The sequence below is a fragment of the Protopterus annectens genome, chromosome 2.part1 (assembly GCF_019279795.1).
Source record: "Protopterus annectens isolate FY-2018-M chromosome 2.part1, PAN1.0, whole genome shotgun sequence".
Taxonomy (NCBI): domain Eukaryota; kingdom Metazoa; phylum Chordata; order Ceratodontiformes; family Protopteridae; genus Protopterus; species Protopterus annectens.
The window spans coordinates 746,100,705-746,119,859 of record NC_056729.1 but is presented as its reverse complement, the minus strand read 5'-3'; the positions used below and the strand labels follow the sequence as shown (position 1 = coordinate 746,119,859).

At 38.5% G+C, this 19,155-nt stretch overlaps 1 protein-coding gene across 4 annotated transcripts in view; it reads right to left on the bottom strand.

The window, feature by feature from the left end:
- Positions 1 to 19,155, bottom strand: part of TRIM2 (tripartite motif containing 2) — a 1,116,451-nt gene that overhangs the window by 778,324 nt on the left and 318,972 nt on the right. The gene's annotated exons all lie outside the window — the stretch shown is intronic.

Sequence of the window (19,155 nt, the reverse complement as noted above, 5' to 3'; positions counted from 1 at the left end):
TTAAATTTTGATAACATTTTGAAGGAAAGAAAGGTCAAAAAATTTCTACGTGACACTTCTGACTATGAGAAGGGCCAACCTTTCAAAAATGTAAGACACGTCAGATTTCAGGAGGGACAAAACAAAAATAAATATACACCTAATCCAAAAAGGAAACGTCCGCGCTCCATACTTAAGGGACGAGGAAGTAACAATGAATCAACCGATTATGACAACTCATCAGGCACAGATACGGAGACACAGTCCACCATTGATTCCCCCACTCCCAAAAGGAAAAACTATATATCCCCTTTAGGGCACATGGAGGGAGGAGGGGAGGGAGGAAGCACAAGAAAAATTACAAGCTTACAAAATCTGATGGAAATACTGACCAACAAATAAATAATGTATACAATATTTCAAATACTGTACTCACAGATGGCCAAATTTCATTGTTAAATAAAGGGTTATCTTTCATTCCAGGCTTTTTTGTGTCTGAGGACAATTTCACACAAGATCTATTTTCATTTTGTAGACTAATCAATTTGAAACTATTTTTTCAGGATAGCAAAGATGTTGAACAGTCACAGACAGAATCATTCAAATATCATGCTTCACTGTTTACACCACCTATGCATCCAACTGTGAATTTATTTTTACATAGTGTACTTCATGAATTACATTTGCAGTACAATCACTGTTTACCAATGGCTAATAACATTACTGATGCTGAAAGGTCTTGCTTGGAACAACTAGTAAAGAATAAGGATCTGGTCATTATCAATGCAGACAAGGGAGGGGCAGTGGTGGTGTTAGATTGGATTCAGTATGATATGGAAGCACATAAACAATTAGATGATGTGCGATATTATACAAAAATGCCACTGGACCCTACTCCTGTATTTAAAAAGAAATAGATGATTTCTTACATTTTGCTTATGATAATGACATTATATCAATGAAAACATTAAACCATTTAACTATCTCTGACCCCATTAAATCATATATCTATTTCTTACCAAAAATACACAAAGACCTCTTGCATCCACCTGGGAGGCCCATTGTATCGGGAATTGGTTCATTGACTGAGCCATTATCTGATTTTCTAACCATGCATTTGAAGCCTTTATTAAAACTGGTAAGGTCAAGAATACAGGACACTACTGAATTCTTGGGCATTATCAATGACATGCAGTTGGATCCAGATTGGATACTTTGCACATTAGATGTATGTTCCTTATACACCAACATTCCGCATTGGGCTGGACTAGATGCAATTGAATTCTGGCTTCAACGATCAAACATGTACCAACCAGGATTTAATACTCTATTACTGAACCTAACTGAGCATGTGTTGACCAAAAATGTCTTTTTCTATAATGATGAATGCTTCTTGCAGATCAGAGGAACAGCAATGGGGGCTTCATTTGCCCCTATTTATGCTGATCTATTCATGGCTTATATGGAAGAAATTATGATATATGATGACACTCATAATTGGTTTTTACCTGACATTGACATCTGGCGAAGATATTTGGATGATTGCTGGATGGTATGGAGATCAGATGTTTCATCTCTCCAAGAATTTATGGATTATTTGAATGATAATAAGTGGGGGATACAATTTACCATTACACATGATCAAAAATCTATTACATTTTTGGATGTTTTGATCACAAGAAACATGGATAATACTTTAAAAACAGAAGTATTTAGAAAATTCCCCCAATATAATACTATACTCCATGCCTCCAGCTTTCATCCAAAACATATCGCCAGAAATATTCCCAAGTCTCAATTTATTAGAATCAGACGTAATTGTTCTGACAATATGAGTTTTGGTCACCATGCTCAGGATTTGTGTAATAGGTTTCAGGATAGGGGTTATGAATCAGGATATGTTACAATGGCACATAGGCACGCCTCAGGTTTAAACAGATCAGACCTTTTGAAATATAAAAAGAAATCAGTCAAGACCAACACAGTGCGTTTTACAACCACATACGGGAGAAACACCAAGAACTTTATTCAGATTATAAGGGACAATTGGAACATATTAGATGCAGATGCTAAAATTAAGACTATCATTCCCAACAAATGTTCATTTTCCTTTCGTAAAGGAAAGAACTTGGCAGGGTATTTTAATCATTACAAGCATCACTTTGAATCCTCCTTAACACAGGCTTATCAAACAACTATTTTGGGGGATAAACTCATTGGCTCTTTTCCTTGTGGTCACTGTGTGAATTGTAAACACATGATAAAAACCAAAGAATTCACAAGCAGAAATAGTAGCAAAGTCTTTGATATTCAATTCTTTGCCAATTGCAATACTGATTGGGCCATCTATATGGCCAGTTGTACCTGTCACTCATTTTATGTTGGGCAAACCTCTCGATCAGTTAAACTAAGGGTGTCCGAACATTTGAGTGACATTAGATGTAAAAAATCATCCAAAGCATTATACAAACACACACTTGTACATAATAATGCTAAATATCATTTCACAGTTATTGATAAAATTATTGGTGACAGAACCAACAAATGTGGTTGGCATAGAAAACTTGACATGAAAGAAAAGAAATGGATTACCAAACTTGGTGCACTATTCAGTCCAGGTTTGAATGAATATTTATAAATATATCTGATCTAACATATTATATTATATCATATTGCATACATTACATATATAATTATTCTGTTTTGACATGACATTTTGATATGCTTTATTTGATTGACATATTTCTGTATTTGATTTTTGTATGTATGTTTGCAATTGATTAATATTAATGAGCTTGTTACTTTATTTTTATATTCAACCAATCAGAGTTTTCTCATGTGTATTTAAAGAACTGCATAGTGAACTCGAAATTTACACACTGAAGAAGGCCATATTGAATTTGGGCCGAAACCGGTATGTTTGTGAGTTATATGCATCTTTGGCAGCTTAATAAACTACCATACCGTAACTTCCACCAGTTGCTGGCTTATTTTCTTTATTTGCTACTTCCATTATTACCAATATCACAATTCCTCTCCCTCTAAAGTCAGTCCTGAAGCTTTTATCAAAACAAAACATTCTGGCTTTGCATTCTTGATGCTATTCCTCCAAGGTCCGTTAACCATGTGACATCCTCCCTTGCTACTCCCCCCCTCTCATCTTATAAACATGAGTATTAAGGAAGATAGGGTACCTCCTCCTGCACAAACAAACTTACCTAATATCCATTCAAAAAAGGATTTCTGCCATTAACAACCAAGAATTACAGACCTATTGCCATTCCAATTGCCCTTGTAAAATTCTTTAGCAAGTATCTAATAGACTGCAGCTAACAGAATTCTTCAGTAAAAGCACTATCATTTCCACTTTCAAACATTCATTCAGAAAATGATTATTGGGCAGTTTTGTTCTTCTCACTGCAACATACTACATCTGTGATGGACAACAATGTTCAGGTCACTGTTATGGTCTTCCTGGACTTATTCCAAGTGCTTCAAGCAAATATCAATGCTTGTTAGACAGACTTCTATTCACATGCACCAATATGCTAGTCAGTGGTTTCCTAAACCTCTTCAATTTAATGCACAGGATCAAATGGGTGACCAACAAATTATGCACACAGCAAACAGATGAATACCAAAAAGTTATATAAATTGGCCCCTATGGTGTCCTCCAGCTCAGTGATAAGATGTCTGCTATGCGAATCCAGAACATAACAGTTCCATCCTAATTTCTAGACACATTTTGTAAGGATGTCATATCTGCTCTATGTTCTCATGGGTTTTCTGTGGGTACTCTTGTTTCCTTCCACTGTACAAAACTACACAGGTTGATTGGTTACACTAAACTGTCCATTATACATCCAATATATGCGTCTACTGAAAATAATTGAAAGACCCAAATGTCAATGTTCATAATGTCAATCACATGATGTTGACAACACACCATTGACATGCTACTTCACATGTGCCAAGCAATAACCTTGACACACAAAATTACTAAAAAAAAAAAAAAAGACAAGGTAGGCAAGACCCCTGTGACTCACACTCTCGTCTAATTATATATGTTGACTCGAGATAAGACAATACTGGGGAAAGGGCATATTCTTCAACCCCAAGGACTGAGCGATCTCGCATACCTGTTGACCATCTGCTTAATCAACCAAATTCTGTTGACCAAAATGACATTCGATTAAATTCATGGCACATTTGAAATACATTAGTATTTTTCTTTGTAGTGCAGATTGTAGCTAAAAAGAGTCTATGGACTTAACCCACTTACCTAATTAACAAATTAAAAAGTAACTTGTCAAACTCCACAGTTCAGCGTGCAGAGAATACCGCTTGATTTTACACAGCCAATCCCATATGCAGGCTAAAAAATAACTGCTGTCAGGGTTTAATATAAATGAATCATAGTTTGACAATTCCCGTGTTATACTGAACTTTAGCAAAATACAAATTATTTTCTGTAGCCCACACTTATCAATCACCAGACCCTCTGATTACTCCATTTAAAAACCAATAATGATGACATAATTTACGCCAACAATACAAAATATGTGGAATGATGAGAAATATCAAACCCACAAAAAACAATCATCTACAGTCAAAAGAAGTGGAAGCATATGACTTTGTGCTTATACTAAATCATGACATGTGTCACACAAGTCACCAAATTAGAACATACAATTTCCATGCTTTTTTCCAAACATTTCTATGGCTTTATTGTCTATTCTGGCTTAACTGAGAATACAACTTGCATAGACTGAAACAGGTCTACTATAAATGTTCTGAATTTCTATCCCTCTCTTCCCCAAAGTCTTATCACTGTGATTGCCTATTGTCATCTGATCTACCATTAACTGTGCACCATCAAGTGAACTACAAGTTTAACGTGTTACAACCTGCCTGCCCATCTCTGCAATGGTCCATGCACTTGGGTAACGTTAGACCCTTTGGCAGCAACTTCATCAGGTTCTCTTGCTCCTTTTGTTACTCCAGTGATGCTGACCTCAACATCTATGTAGAAAAAAGCTGAGCAACCTACCCAGTCATCTATGAGGTGTTAGTAAAACATTTTGGACAATCACCTCTCTTGCTTATTTAAAGTTTAACAGGGTTAGTCACTGCTCCAAAACATAACCATTTTAGCCACAGCCTGTAATAGAATAACATTTAAAAAAGGAATCTACACAGCTTAGCTTTTTACAACAGAACAGAGTGTTGCATGCAGACAGCGGTCAAAGTAAAAGAGGTATTTGACGTAGTTACATGTTCTTTACAAACATGGTGAAACATTATACTTTGTCTCACTAAAAACTTATACATACAAAAGGGCAATATCTGATCATCTTTGTACATACTTCTTGTATTTTATTTATTTAATTACTATTTGCTGATCTGGTCAGTCCCATTAGCTAAGCTGCCTCTTTTCATGGAAGACCTGAGGTGGCATTCATAATGACTAGGTGAAATTTGGCCAGGGCACCAGAAAACTTCCCATATCTTTTCAACAAGTGCCACAGTATATTGCACATCCTGGGACAAAAATGAATCCAATCACCCGGAGCAGGAAGAGAGACCTTCCATTACCAAAGACAAGTATGTGACCTATTAAGCCACTGACAGTACAATTACTTATCAGAAGCAACAGTCCCACAGAAATATTCTCTGAATATTAAATGCTTGTGCATTACATACATTACCACACAAATACATATCAACAATTATTGATTGCTTTTAACTTTGTCAATTATTCCTACATTTATTTATTATTTGTTGACTGGGTTAGTCCAACTAGGCCAGTGACCTCTTTTCAGAGAAGACGTGAGATGGTATTTATACTACTAGCAGGAAATTTGGCCAGAGCATCTAGGAACTTTCCATATTCTTTCCAATAGGTACAGAGGGATATTTTACATACACCTGAGCTACCACCAACTCATGCAGATGGGGTCTCGGTTTAACATCTCATCCAAAGGATGACACACTTAGTATCGCAGCACCCCACTTATACTGCACTGTAGTGTTAGCATTGGAAATTAATCCATGCACCTCAAGTGAGAATAGAGCCCACAGCCTCCTGATCTTCTAACACTGAAGACATGTGTGCTACCTTTTGCAACACTGACATTAACAAAATGGCAACTCCTGTATCATTGCTGCTGTAAACATTTTAAATTCTGTAAAACATTTTAAAAACTATTAACTAGTGCATTAACTTTCTCAAAATATATCCATTTTTTGAGCAATAACAGGGTGCTGCATGTAGAACAATGAGTTTTGACATTGAAAAGACAGAACTTTGATTCAGATAGAATAGATATACTTTAATGTTTGCACATTTTAATTTTGCTCATTCTTGTGTGCTGAAGTTGGTAGATTCACTACAAATACAGCAGAGCAAAAAACAAGAAAGTCCATCATCCCACTTCAATTTGCACAAGTAATGAAGCCTTTATCTCATTTAATATGACAAACTCCCCAACATTATGTGTTACAACACTGGTTAAAATACTTAAAAAAGTCCCCTTTTCAGATGCTCCGATAGTATTTATTAGCAGCTCACAATACGTTTTCCTAAATAGGAGTCATTTTACTTTAATTTAACAAATCAAATGGCATTAAAATAAATTACTTAATAGTCAAAAATTGTACTGAATATAATATCAGATGATTCACAAATATCACTTACACTCCTACTTAAGATCAGCTCAGACTATAAAATATTGGTGTCAGAATTCAAAGCTACCTTTCAAAACATGACTCAGCACCTTTGTGATCTTACAATTCAGTGTGCAATGACATTTTTATAATTGTTTCTAAAGAGCTGGCAGCCTTCTAGGTAAGTGGTAAGCCTACATAAAATTCTATACACAATACAACCACCGCTGAACTCTTAGGAAGCTACTATTGAAATTGAATAAATTGTGACTGAGCCCTTGTGGTCGTTCTCAAAACTTAAACTTCATAAACACAAGATACAAGGTTTGATTCTGACCCAAGATTATAGGCTAGGATTAAAATAGCCTTTCAAAGTAAACTTTATTGTTGATCAGATATACACAGCAGTGCAAGCTGAATGAAATTACGTTTCTTTGGTCCACATGCAAGACATAACAATGAACACATAGTTTGAATGTCAAGTAAGAAGACTAATGCACATACAGTAATAATTAAAATATTAACAACACAATGAACTACCACAATTGGACAGGAAGACAATACTAGTAGGTATTGCAAGACTATGACCTCACATTGTGATTGCTTAGAATATTGCACTTCATCAGCTGTTCAGGGCAACAAAACAAACACGGGCAAGTATCTAGATGGTCTTAATATATTATGCTATCTACTATGCTGCTTGAAAAACAAAAAAACAAACTTCCAGCAGATTAGAGAAATAATGATCTGGGGCATTTCTTTGAAAACACTAATCAAACAAAGGTAAAACAAAAAAATGAAAAACATTTTACCTGAACATAGATTCAACAAAACTGTACAACCTAAATCAATATTTATCACTACCCTCAATATTTTTTGTGAAAGGCAAAGCACCTCTAATATAATCAAACATACAACGCCAGAGATTTCTATAGTCATAGAACTAACTCAAATAAAAAAAAAAGTCCTAAATGAAACCCAAATGTTACATATAGCTCTACATGGCATTTCATTCAGGAAAACATTCTTGCAAACTGAATTTGCATTCAATACAATGTACAGGTAAAATTTAGCAAAGACAACCAAATTGCCTACAGACAAATAACCTGCCCCTAGGAAGCAAAAGCCATCACCAACAGAAGTCCTTTTACATACTTTAGCATTCAATTTACAATGTCCTTAGCACACCAAATAGTTTACTGCTTATGTTACCCATACAGTTACCACAAATAAACTTTGTGTGAACTATTCAAGGGTTTGTACGCTAAGTGCATCTTGTTCTTCATTGATTCAGTACTGCACACAATGCTATAGAATAATTTAGGAACAGACAAATATTGAGCAAATTGACTCCACCTCAGTACTAAAATACTACATAATCTGTATGGATTACATCAAAGTACTGACAGATGAATTGTTAATAAGTATATGTAAATATAAAATAACTAGTATGTTATGTGCAATATGCATTAAAGAAATAATGATTACATATACTACAAGTAAGGATCAGTTCTTGGTACACGGTTATTTTCCCTTGTCATCAATGATATATCCGGGAACCTGCTCCAACTCAACTTTGTCCTTCATACAGATTATATCCTACTACTTGAATCATGCAAGAACACCTTGACCCTTCAACAGAAACTACAGTTCAGCTTTCCAGATTTATACCACTAGATGAATAAAGTTATGCTGCTAATCAGTCCTCTGAAGTAAAACATCAAGATAGTGGAGTCATTTTTCAACTTTAACGTCACAGCAGACTTCATACTACGAGACTGAAGGACTGCAACAACTATCCCACTTCACAAGGGTGAGTCATCAACTGAACATGGAGATAACAGACCTATTAATCTGACTAGTCTAATAGGCAAGACACATAAGCAACCTTAAAGCACTGGACCCAACCCAGTTTGGCTTTGTCAAGATCATGCCTACTAAACCTGGTGGACTTCTTTGGGAATGTCATGAAGGCAATGGATAAGGTAAAAACATTGCATACTGCCTACCTGGACTCAACCAAGGCATTCAATACAATGCATCCTACTAGCCTATAGTTAAACCCACCAAACTGGGCATAAACCCCTACATACCATGCTGGATTTCCAGCTGGCTCACAGTTAGGACCCAGAAAGTCAGGATTGGTGAGACCACCTCCAATAAGAGAACAAGTCACCAGTGGGCTACCTCAGGGCTCTGTGCAGTGACTGTTCCTTTTTGGCATCTTGTTCTCCAAGGTAAAGGCTAATGTCAAGGGCCTTTGGCTGACCAAGTTCACAGATGACTACAAATTGTGAGCTAGTATAGATTCCCTCCATGACACGATCATTATACAAGAGGGTCTTAAAAACAGACAAATGACTGGTACCAAAGTCACAGATTAAAACTCAATGTCAAGAAGTGCATTATAGTGCTTTTGGGAAAAACTGATACCCAGGCCAATTTTTCCATCAGTAAGACAGCCTTAAGAGTTGACCTGGTAGTCAGTGCTCTAGGAACACATGTAGACAGTAATACGGCCTTTGACCAACTTGTGTCCAAGGTAGTATGAAAATCATTCTATGTTGCCCAACTTACAAGTAAGAGCATGCCATGAATGTTCAAGGAAGTCACAGTGCCACTTTATTCAGCTTTCATCAGACACATCACTAAGTAATATGCTTCTTGCTGCATGTATCTGACCAGATATATAGGTTCATAGGTTGATACTAGGCTATCTGCCCTAGGGCATTTATAAGCCTAGCCAGAGTGTGTTTGGTTTTCGCCACCCTTTTAAATTAGTTGACTGTGCCTCTGTATAGTAGGTCACAGAAGATAGCCCTTTTAAGGTTAGTTTACTGTGCCTCTGTCTAGTAGGGACACAGAAGAGATCCCAGGGGTAAACCTATGATCTCCCATCCACTTGTCAAGATTTCTCTTGAAGAGGGTCATTGAGGTGCTCTGCCTAACATGGATTGGGATTTTGTTCCAGAGTGAGGGGAGCCTCTGGGATATGAATCTGTCCCTCCAGCATGTCCTATTTATTTCTGTGCTGAGGTTTAAGTCCCTGGAGCGTGTAGCTCTAAGGGATTTTGATTTCCTGAGGTGGAGCATGTCCATCAATTCTGGGTTGGACATGGCTTTATACGTCAGGCACAGATCACCTCTGAGTAGGTGGTAAGCAACTGAGTAGAGCTGGAGTTTCTTTAGCCTAACTGCGTAGGGCGTCTGTTAGAGTCCCTTGATCCTCTTGGTGAGGTACTTTTTAGGGTCTTTCCAGTTGCTGCAGGTGTCAGGTAAGGTACATCCCAAATGGGGCATTGTATTCAGTTATGGGCCTGATGAGTAGAGGGGCACAATGACCTCTCTTGATCTAGATGTGAACCCTTTTGTGATAAGGTGGGCTATATAGGTCTTTCTAGATTGTCAAAGGAGAGATTGCTGTCTGCTTGGGTCCCCAAATCCCTAATACTTCTTCCGTAATTAATGGATTCCCACCTATGTGGTAATTTGTGGGCACTTTGTTTTTCCTAAAGGGGATGACTATGCACTTTTTGGCATTTAGCTTTAGGCCATGGCTCTGGCACCAGTTATCCATCTCTGAGAGACCCTTTTGGAGGATGCTTGTGTCAGTCGGCGAGTCGATTATGGCACCCAGTTTGCAGTCATCTGCGAACTTGGTCAGCCATAGTCCTCCCGTGTACCTCAGAAAAATATATACTGAACAAGAGGTCCCAGGACTGAGCCTTGTGGGACGCCACTTGTAACTGGTTTAGAGTCTGACATGGCACCTGCAATTCTGACCATGTGGGTTCTATCCCTGAGCCAGTTTGCAACCCATCTTGTGACATAGGGGTTGATATTTAAGCTGGTGAGCTTATTTATGATGCCCGAGTGGGGTATTGTGTCAAAGGCTTTTGCGAGGTCCAGGTAGACTGTGTGGACTACCTTCCCTTCATCTATGGCCTTGGTGACCGTTTCAAAGAAGTCAACCAGGTTCAAGAGGCAAGATCTGCCCTTAAAGCCGAATTGGGTAGGATCCAGTGTTTGGAGGTTCCCAATGTCTTTGTTTATGAGTTCCATGATGATACGCTCCATAGCTTTGCAGACCAGGCTAGTCAGGCTTATAGGGCGATAGTTTCCAGGGTCTGTTGCGGCACCACCTCAGTGGAGTGGGACCACTGTTGCTGTACGCCATTCCTTGGGTACATATCAGGTAGTAAGGCTGAGATTGAACAGTGACTTTATGTGAGGGTTCAGTTCTTCTTGGAGCTCATGTAAGATGCAGCCCGGGACACCGTCCGGTCCCATTGATGCTGTGTTTTTTGCTTTGGAGAGGGCAAATCTCACCTGTGCATCTGTGATGTCAGGGAGGCTACACTCTGTTGGGATAGACATTTGCTCTTTTGGGGGGAAGGGGGGGGGGAGTTTGCACTGAACCTGTCTGCCAGGATGTTGGCAATGTCTGTGGGTTGTGTATTTTTTGCCATTTTGCACTAACTCAGAGCATATCTGGGAGTTGCCACCCAGGTTCTTGACATAACTAAAGAAGGCCTTGTGATTATCTTTAGCGTCTTGTGCAATTTTTCTTTCGAAGCTGGCCTTAGATGATTTTATGAGGGATCGTAGTTTCTTGTTAGTACTGATCAGAGATGCCTTCCCTTTTTGGGATTTTGCTCTATCATGTAGTAGCTTCCTCCCTTTGTATAGCTTACTTATGGCTGGGGTCCACCAGACAGGTCTCCTGCCTTTGGAGGAGTGAGTCTTGGTTTTATTTGGGATAGCATGATCCATGCATTCCTGTAGGTGTCCATAGAATGCGTTTGTAAAGGATTCTGCGGTTTGGGCCATATTTTCCACTGGCCTGGGGGCTTTGAAGGATTCCACCTCAGTTTTGAGAAGTGTGAAGTTTGCTTCTGAGAAGTTCTTCACCGTTGTTTCCTTGGCTGGGGGTGGGGAAGGGATATGGATGTCCAGTGAGACTAATTTATGGTCAGATCTTACCAATGAGGGGTATACCTCTGGTATGGAACATAGAGTCCCCATGTTGGTGATGATCAGGTCCAATATGTTTTCCCCTCTTGTGGGAGTGGTGACCAGTTGTTCAATAGCATTTGAGTTTATAAATTCTAGGAACCATTGGGCGAGGGTGTTGGGGCTTGAGTAGTGCTCCCAGTCTATGTTTGGGTAGTTTAAGTCACCCAATATAATGGTGTTTGGAGAGACTTCATATTCTCCAGTGTTCTCAGGAAAGCCGAGTGGGGTTCCTGAGTTTGGGAGGGTGGTCTGTAGCAGGCTACAAACAGAAAGGCAGTTTTGCCCACTGTTAGTTGCACATGGATGGTCTCCGATGCTTTGTGCAGTGCCACTAACCTGGAGGTGTGGGTATCTTTGATGAATATGGATACTTCCCCTCCTTTTGTGGCTCGGTGCGAGTTTTGGGGCTGAAAAGCATAGTATGAGGTATAACCTGGTAGTGCTGGGGTGCTCTCGGGAGCCTTGAACCAGGTTTCTGTTACTGCACAGATATCGATATTCTCCATACTGAGGAGAGCCTCGAGTGCGTGCATCTTGAGGTTTAGACATCTGGCATTGAGCAGCATCACCCTTAGTTTCTTTTTCCTTGTGTTGTCGATGGAGGTGGGTTTGTCTTTTGAGCCTTGCCTAAAAAAGGCACTACGGGGGTGGCAAGAGCCTTAGCCAGTATTTGAAAGCCCAGGGGTGACAGGTGCAATCCATCCCTAGCGAAGCAACGTGGCTTGTCGAGCATGTCATCCCAGGCTGACAGACACTGGATCCCCTTTGAATGACACCAATACTTTAGCCAATTGTTTAAATTGATCATTTTGTCTTTATACTGTGGCATCATTCTTGGTGAGGGTAAGATGCTACTCAAGGTCAGGGTCATACCGGCCTGGGCTACATGATCAGAGAGCTCCTCTACGTCTCTTTTCATGTAGTCCAGGGAGGTACGTCTCAGGTCATTCACACCAGCATGGACAATGATGGAGTCATATTTGTACTTGCTTTGGAGTGAGCTGAGTGCTTGTGTTATGTGGCGGATCCTGGCACCCGACAGGCAGCTTACAGTGACCTTCTACTTGTTCAGCCTGGTGAGTGGGACGTCAGTGTGTCTGACAATAGACTCACCTATTACAAGTGTATTAGGTGTGTTGTTTAGCCTTAAGGGCTGTGACTGTGTGGCCCGATGCTGCGCTATGCACAAAATCGTGCAAATGCGGGTTTTAAAACAGGGAAACTGAAAGAGATAGGAATTGACCCAAAACGGCCAATAAGCTACTAGTTTCAGGGCTGAGACCACTCCTCCAGGGACAGATAGGCTGCTCAATGCTCCCCACTCTCATTGTTAAACAGAGAAGCTTCCTCCTATCCAAGTAAGGATATGGGCAACACAGGAAACTATACCACAGTCCGGAATTCAGCAAAATCTGAAATCTGGACTAATCTAGTTCAGCAAAGGCGGGAAGAGAATATTTTTTTGTTTGTTTTTTTCAGGAAACAGTAGAAAATCACACAGAAAACACTGTAAATGCTATAAACAGGCTAGCGTACTTGTAGCCTACAACAGTTATACAATACAAAAATGACTTAAAATGATATAAAACAAGTGCAAAAACTGTAAAAATCAGAAGGCAAATGCAATTTAAACTTTTTAAAGCACACACAGATCAGTTAGAAATTCGCTTTTTAGGCGGGAAAAGGCAGTCGGAGCAAAAAACCAGAGAAAAAAATACTTAAATCTGGAAAAGTCTCTCTTGGATCTCTCTGTTGCCTGTATCACTCTGCAGGACACCACGAGGAGCTGTGCAGAGTTGAATACTGGCGCAAAACCACTCAAATGCGGGTTTTAAAGCAGGGAAACTGAAAGAGATAGGAACTGACCCAAAACGGCCAATAAGTTACTAATTTCAGGGCTGAGACCACTCCTCCAGGGACAGATAGGCTTGCTCAAAGCTCCCCACTCTCACTGGTGAACACAGCAGCTTTCTCCTATCCAAGTAAGTAATATATGCAACAGTTGTGACATCTACAAAAGTTTCTTACTAGGAAAATTTAGGGTATAAACACATTATCCTATATGATTGCCTTTAGGCCCCATCTCTATACTCAGTCTAAGATGTGATCTATGCCTGGTATACAAAGCATCCTCAAATCCAGCTCTCATGAACTTTTTGCACATCCATAAAATGAACAGCATCAGAACAACTAGATCAAGGATTTTAATTTTCCTTGTAGCATAAATAAGACATTTTAGTGTATATATATATATATATATATATATATATATATATATATATATATATGTATATACACACATACACACACACACTATATATATATATATATATATATATATATATATATATATATATATATACACACACACACACACACAGACTATACTATATATATATATATATATATATATATATATATATATATATATATATATATATATATATATACACACACACACACACACACACACATATACACACACACACATACACGCCCAAACATATATACACACACGTTAATCAAGTTATATATATGTGTGCGCATATATAGACATGCATATACACACAAACACACATATATAAATATATATAAAACTTGGAGTCATTTGCATATATCCCATGGGCCTCTTTTACAGGAGGTTTAAGGCATCACACAGTGAAAACACTAGCTTGACAAGGCTTTTCTTACGGTTTTTACTAACTGGTTTGTCTGTATGACCTTTTTGTTCTTTGGTTTGGATGTCAGTTGGGATATTTTGCAGACACCTTAATTGTTATGGACATCAGCTGAGTTTCAAGACCATGTGTTTCTAAATATGGTCAAACAGTCCACTTACCTGTGCTGACAAGGTCATAAGAAGATTGAAACAGTCATGTATGCAAGTAGTGGATTTTGGCTTTACTGGGATGAATGTATCCACAAAGACTTAAAAGTAAAAAGTCATGGACTTAGAGATAGCTGAATTACTTAATGTCCTTAAGGTGTTATTTTCATATATCCCCTGTGGCTCTTAAAGGAGATTTAAGGTATCTGACAGTCAAAACTGCAGCTTAGCTATTTTTTCTTTAGTATATCTATATATATATATATATATATATATATATATATATATATATATATATATATATATATATATATATATATATATACACACACACACGAAGTAATACTATATATGTGTATAAATTAAAAACAAAAAAAAGTCCCATGTATGCTCTCCCTCTTCCTGTATTGCTCAAACATTCATGCAGAAACTTTTACATGAAGCACTCATCGTGAAACCAGAGACTCTCCTAAATGTACCAGTCGCCAACTCCTGATTGTTGGCTATACAGCCACCATATTTTAGGTGCGTGAGAACACAGCCTTATTTTCCATCCGAGAAAATAATCAAAACAGTTACTCAAATTATGACAAAGGACTTATTTGTGTGAAAAACAAAGATCCATTTGTCAAATTATGTTACAGTGAAACGCATATGTATAATAAGAAAATGTAGAGCTGCAGTCTACCCAGTCCCACTTGATCAGAAATGGAAAAGCCTAAGTATATGACATGAAAGTAGTTATCAGAACTAACTTAAAGAAATACTTAATTGTAACTAAGAGGACAAGTGAAAGCAAGCGCAGCTCTGGATACTGAATAACCCACTGTAATAAAATTGCCCGTACTAAAAACCATGCTTACTTTATCTGATTACTGAACAGCTGCAGTTTCATTGGAGATGTATACTGATTGCCTTTCCCTTTCTCTCTTGTACTGTTTTGTTGTTTATACTCACTTCTCTATTCTAATCTTGTTCAGTTCTCAAAAGCACTGTTTTTAAAAAAAACTTCAAAATAACACGCTTAAGCGAGAAGCTATCAAATTATGACTTCTATTCTAATACACAAAATGTTACTAGCATACCACCTACAAGTCCAATCAATTTTATTAGGCATGCACAGAGTGTACTTCTTGAAAATGTTTTAATTTTTTTTATATACTGTAGTGATCTTGAATAATGTAATCAGATTATCTGAAATTGTTAATAAAATGCATATAACAATCAAAGAGTACCAACAACAGAGAACTACAATTTATTGCAATTACATTATTCATGCATATTTTTCCATGACACACTGATCCATAAATCCTTCCCAAAAAATGAAGTACAGCTTACCCCAAGGGTCTAGGATACTTTGCATCTGACAACAGAGTGCAATAACTAGCAGTGACAGGTCTTCAGTAATAATGCCTTCCTTCAAAACAAGCATACAGATCAATAGTGTTCAAGGAACACTATTCTACGTTTTTTTGGATGTCCATAAAGAAGTGCAGCATTTTCTCTGAGGGCAGATGTGTCGATAATGCATCTGCCCTCTGTAAATCAAAGCACAATTTACATACAGGACCCCAGAGAATATACAACATGTCACTACTGTTCCAAAAGAGCTTCAAAGTGTACAAGGTCATGCAATTTTAATCTGACATGTGTGCTTGGTAGGGGGGGGGGGTCTCCTTCATTATGGACAGCAAAGCCCCAAACAGATGTAGCAGAAACTGAAGAATGCAAGCAAATACATTTTAAGACCTGTGACTAAAAATTTAATTTACCAAAGGATTTTTATTAAAAATAGTTGCTCTCTAGCATAAAACCGTGCTATATTATCCATATGATGAAGTTAGCTAGCAAGATATTTAAGTAGGCTAACGAGGGTAGAGTGCTGATTCATGTGGAACTGTTTCAAGTTCAGCTTGGAGAAATATAAAAAGAAATGTAAAAATATGAAGGGAAATATGAATACATACATGCAATTAAACTGTATATCAAGAATATGATTTTTTTTATATAATGCAGGAGTTGTGTGCCAAAGGCAGAAGTCTATTTCTGAGATTACCTAGGACTGGCATCAATGTTAAATTTATTTCAAAAATCCATGGTTACACACAAGCGTGTGTGTGTGTGTGTGGGTGTGTGTTTGTGTACACACACACACACACACACACACACACACACACACACACACACACACACACACACACACACCCCTTCTGTACCAAATTTCAGATTAGGTTACCTAAACAAATAATTTAAGCAACTGGCACCAGCAGGTCTATATCACAAAATCAAATGTTGTGAATGCCAAATACCGGAAGGCCGAACCTGGTACGACGAAAGTTGAGAAAGTCGAAGCCACGGAAACCCGAACTCTTTCCCAGGGAAAGAATTCAGTTGCCCGTTCCTGCGGCTTCGGCATTTTTGGACCGGGTCAAGGTAAGTGTACGAACGGGTAGTGACGGACTTGGTTAGGGCACAGGTCAGGTTAAGTGTGCGATAGTGATGGACTTTAGGGTTAGGGCGCAGGTCAGGTAAGTGTGTGGTAGTGACGGACTTTAGGGTTAGGGCTGGGTTAAGGTTAGTGCATAGATAGTGGTGTATGTTAGGTTTTGTGTAGGTTTTGAAGGTGTTTGGTGTGACTGTGTTATGTATGTGTTTTTCGGAACAGCGAATTTTTTCCCTGGGAAAAAATTCGCTGTTTTGAAGTGTCTATGTTATCCGAATTTGATTTTCCAAATTCAAACTTATGGTGTTCGACATTTTGGAAGTTCAATTTCATGATATAGACCCGGCACCAGCACCTGTGTACACAAGTGCAGATTGTACTCTTTGTAGCCAACTCACACAATAGGAATGTTGCCTTTTGACATGCCCAAACAGATTTTTTTTTTTTTTTTTTTTAACAAAATTCTGAAATTTTTGCAGATCATTATCACAAAAGGACTGGAATTCAATTACATCTCTATTTCATATCATACTGTATTACCATACTACTTACACAGAATGTCCGACATGGAAAGTGCATTCCTTTTTTTCGAAGATCACATGGCATTTGCCATTTTTATGCCTCCCCCCCCCCCCCATAGCTCTCAACCTTCCATGTCCAAAATGAGGAACACTAGCCCTCATAATGTGGAACAAATGGGAAAAACACATACTAATAGTTTACTAACAACTTCAACTAGGAAGGTCATAGGATGGTTAAAATATGCTGGTTTTACTTATAAAGAAGATATTTTAATTAATTAATATGATTCATTTCTATTTACAATGGATTTCACTTAAAAAAAAATTCCTAACACTGAATGTGTGACAGAGTCTTTCAATGTGGAACTTTGAGTAACTTTGAGGAACATGAACTTTTTAAGAACCCAAATGAGGTACGTTCCTCGTAATGAAGTACACTTGAGAGGTATGCCCCCCCACACACACACACACACACAGGCAACTGCCAAAACAGGGATAGGTGGTAAGGTTACTACAAAACTAACTAATGCACTTCACTATTTTTTTTTTTATCTGTCAATCGGATAAATCCACTCGGCACTAGACTTTTTTATGGCATAATCCAGAAGCAGAGTCTGTCTCAGGGACTCGTTTAGAACTATATGTTTATACAAATAAAAACTGAAGGATTCAGTCCATGAACTTACTGGGTAAAGCTCATTAGCAGCTCATAGTCTTAATCTTCAGGGCTCACCTGCTAGTCCATAATACATTTTATAAACAGTTCATGGCTACACCAGTCAAGAATAATGTATGGGCCTTTGTGGAATTAAAAACAAGAGCTTAACAATTTCCAACCGATTAGGTTGACATCCTACCAGTCTGTTGCATAAGCTGCCAAAATTCTGTGCTCACAGTTAAAGATGGTGATGCAGGAAGTCAGGTAAATAACCTGGTGTGCAACAGCTTACCTGATGGCTCCCAAGGGAATGTGTGAGGGAAGCCACTGATGCCTTAGGGAGGAGAAGGGGATGACAGCAGGAGCTGGGGAAGTCAGGTACGCTCAAGCAAGGGTACGGCCTGGCAAATAGAAATGCAGCTCATAAAAAGAGATGCTCAGCAGGGCAAGCTAAGTTTAAACTATTTCAGTCACAGGAGATACCTACCACTCCACAGGACATCTTATTTTTATTTTAATCTGTCTCACTTCCCTTCTTGGAATGATGCATTCCAGTTTTACACACTAGTCTAGAAACTGTGTCCATGAGCCATTGTTTTGATTCATAAAGTTCTAGCACCAAAAATTTGAAACATAGGTTCATAGGTAGGTACTAGACTACTGGCCCTGGGGCCTATACAAGCCTAGCCAAAAAGGTACCCTTGCTTTCGCCACCCAAGAAAATTATTTTCCTGTGCCTCTGTCAAGCAGAACCACAGAAGTGATCCCCGGGGTGAATTTCCTATTACCCATCCAATCAAGATTTTTCGTGAGTGCTAATGAGGAGCTCTGTTTGACATAGTTAGATAGTCTGTTCCAGTGTATGGGAAGTCTCTGGGACAGGAATCTATCCCAGCAGCATGTTCTGTTTATTGTGGTGACGACAAGGTTTAGGTCCCTAGAGCGTGTAGCTCGGAGGGATTGGGATTTCTTTAAGTGGAGCATGTCCAAAAGCTCTGGGTTTGACATAGCTTTGTATGTTAGGCAGAGATCACCTCCGATTAGG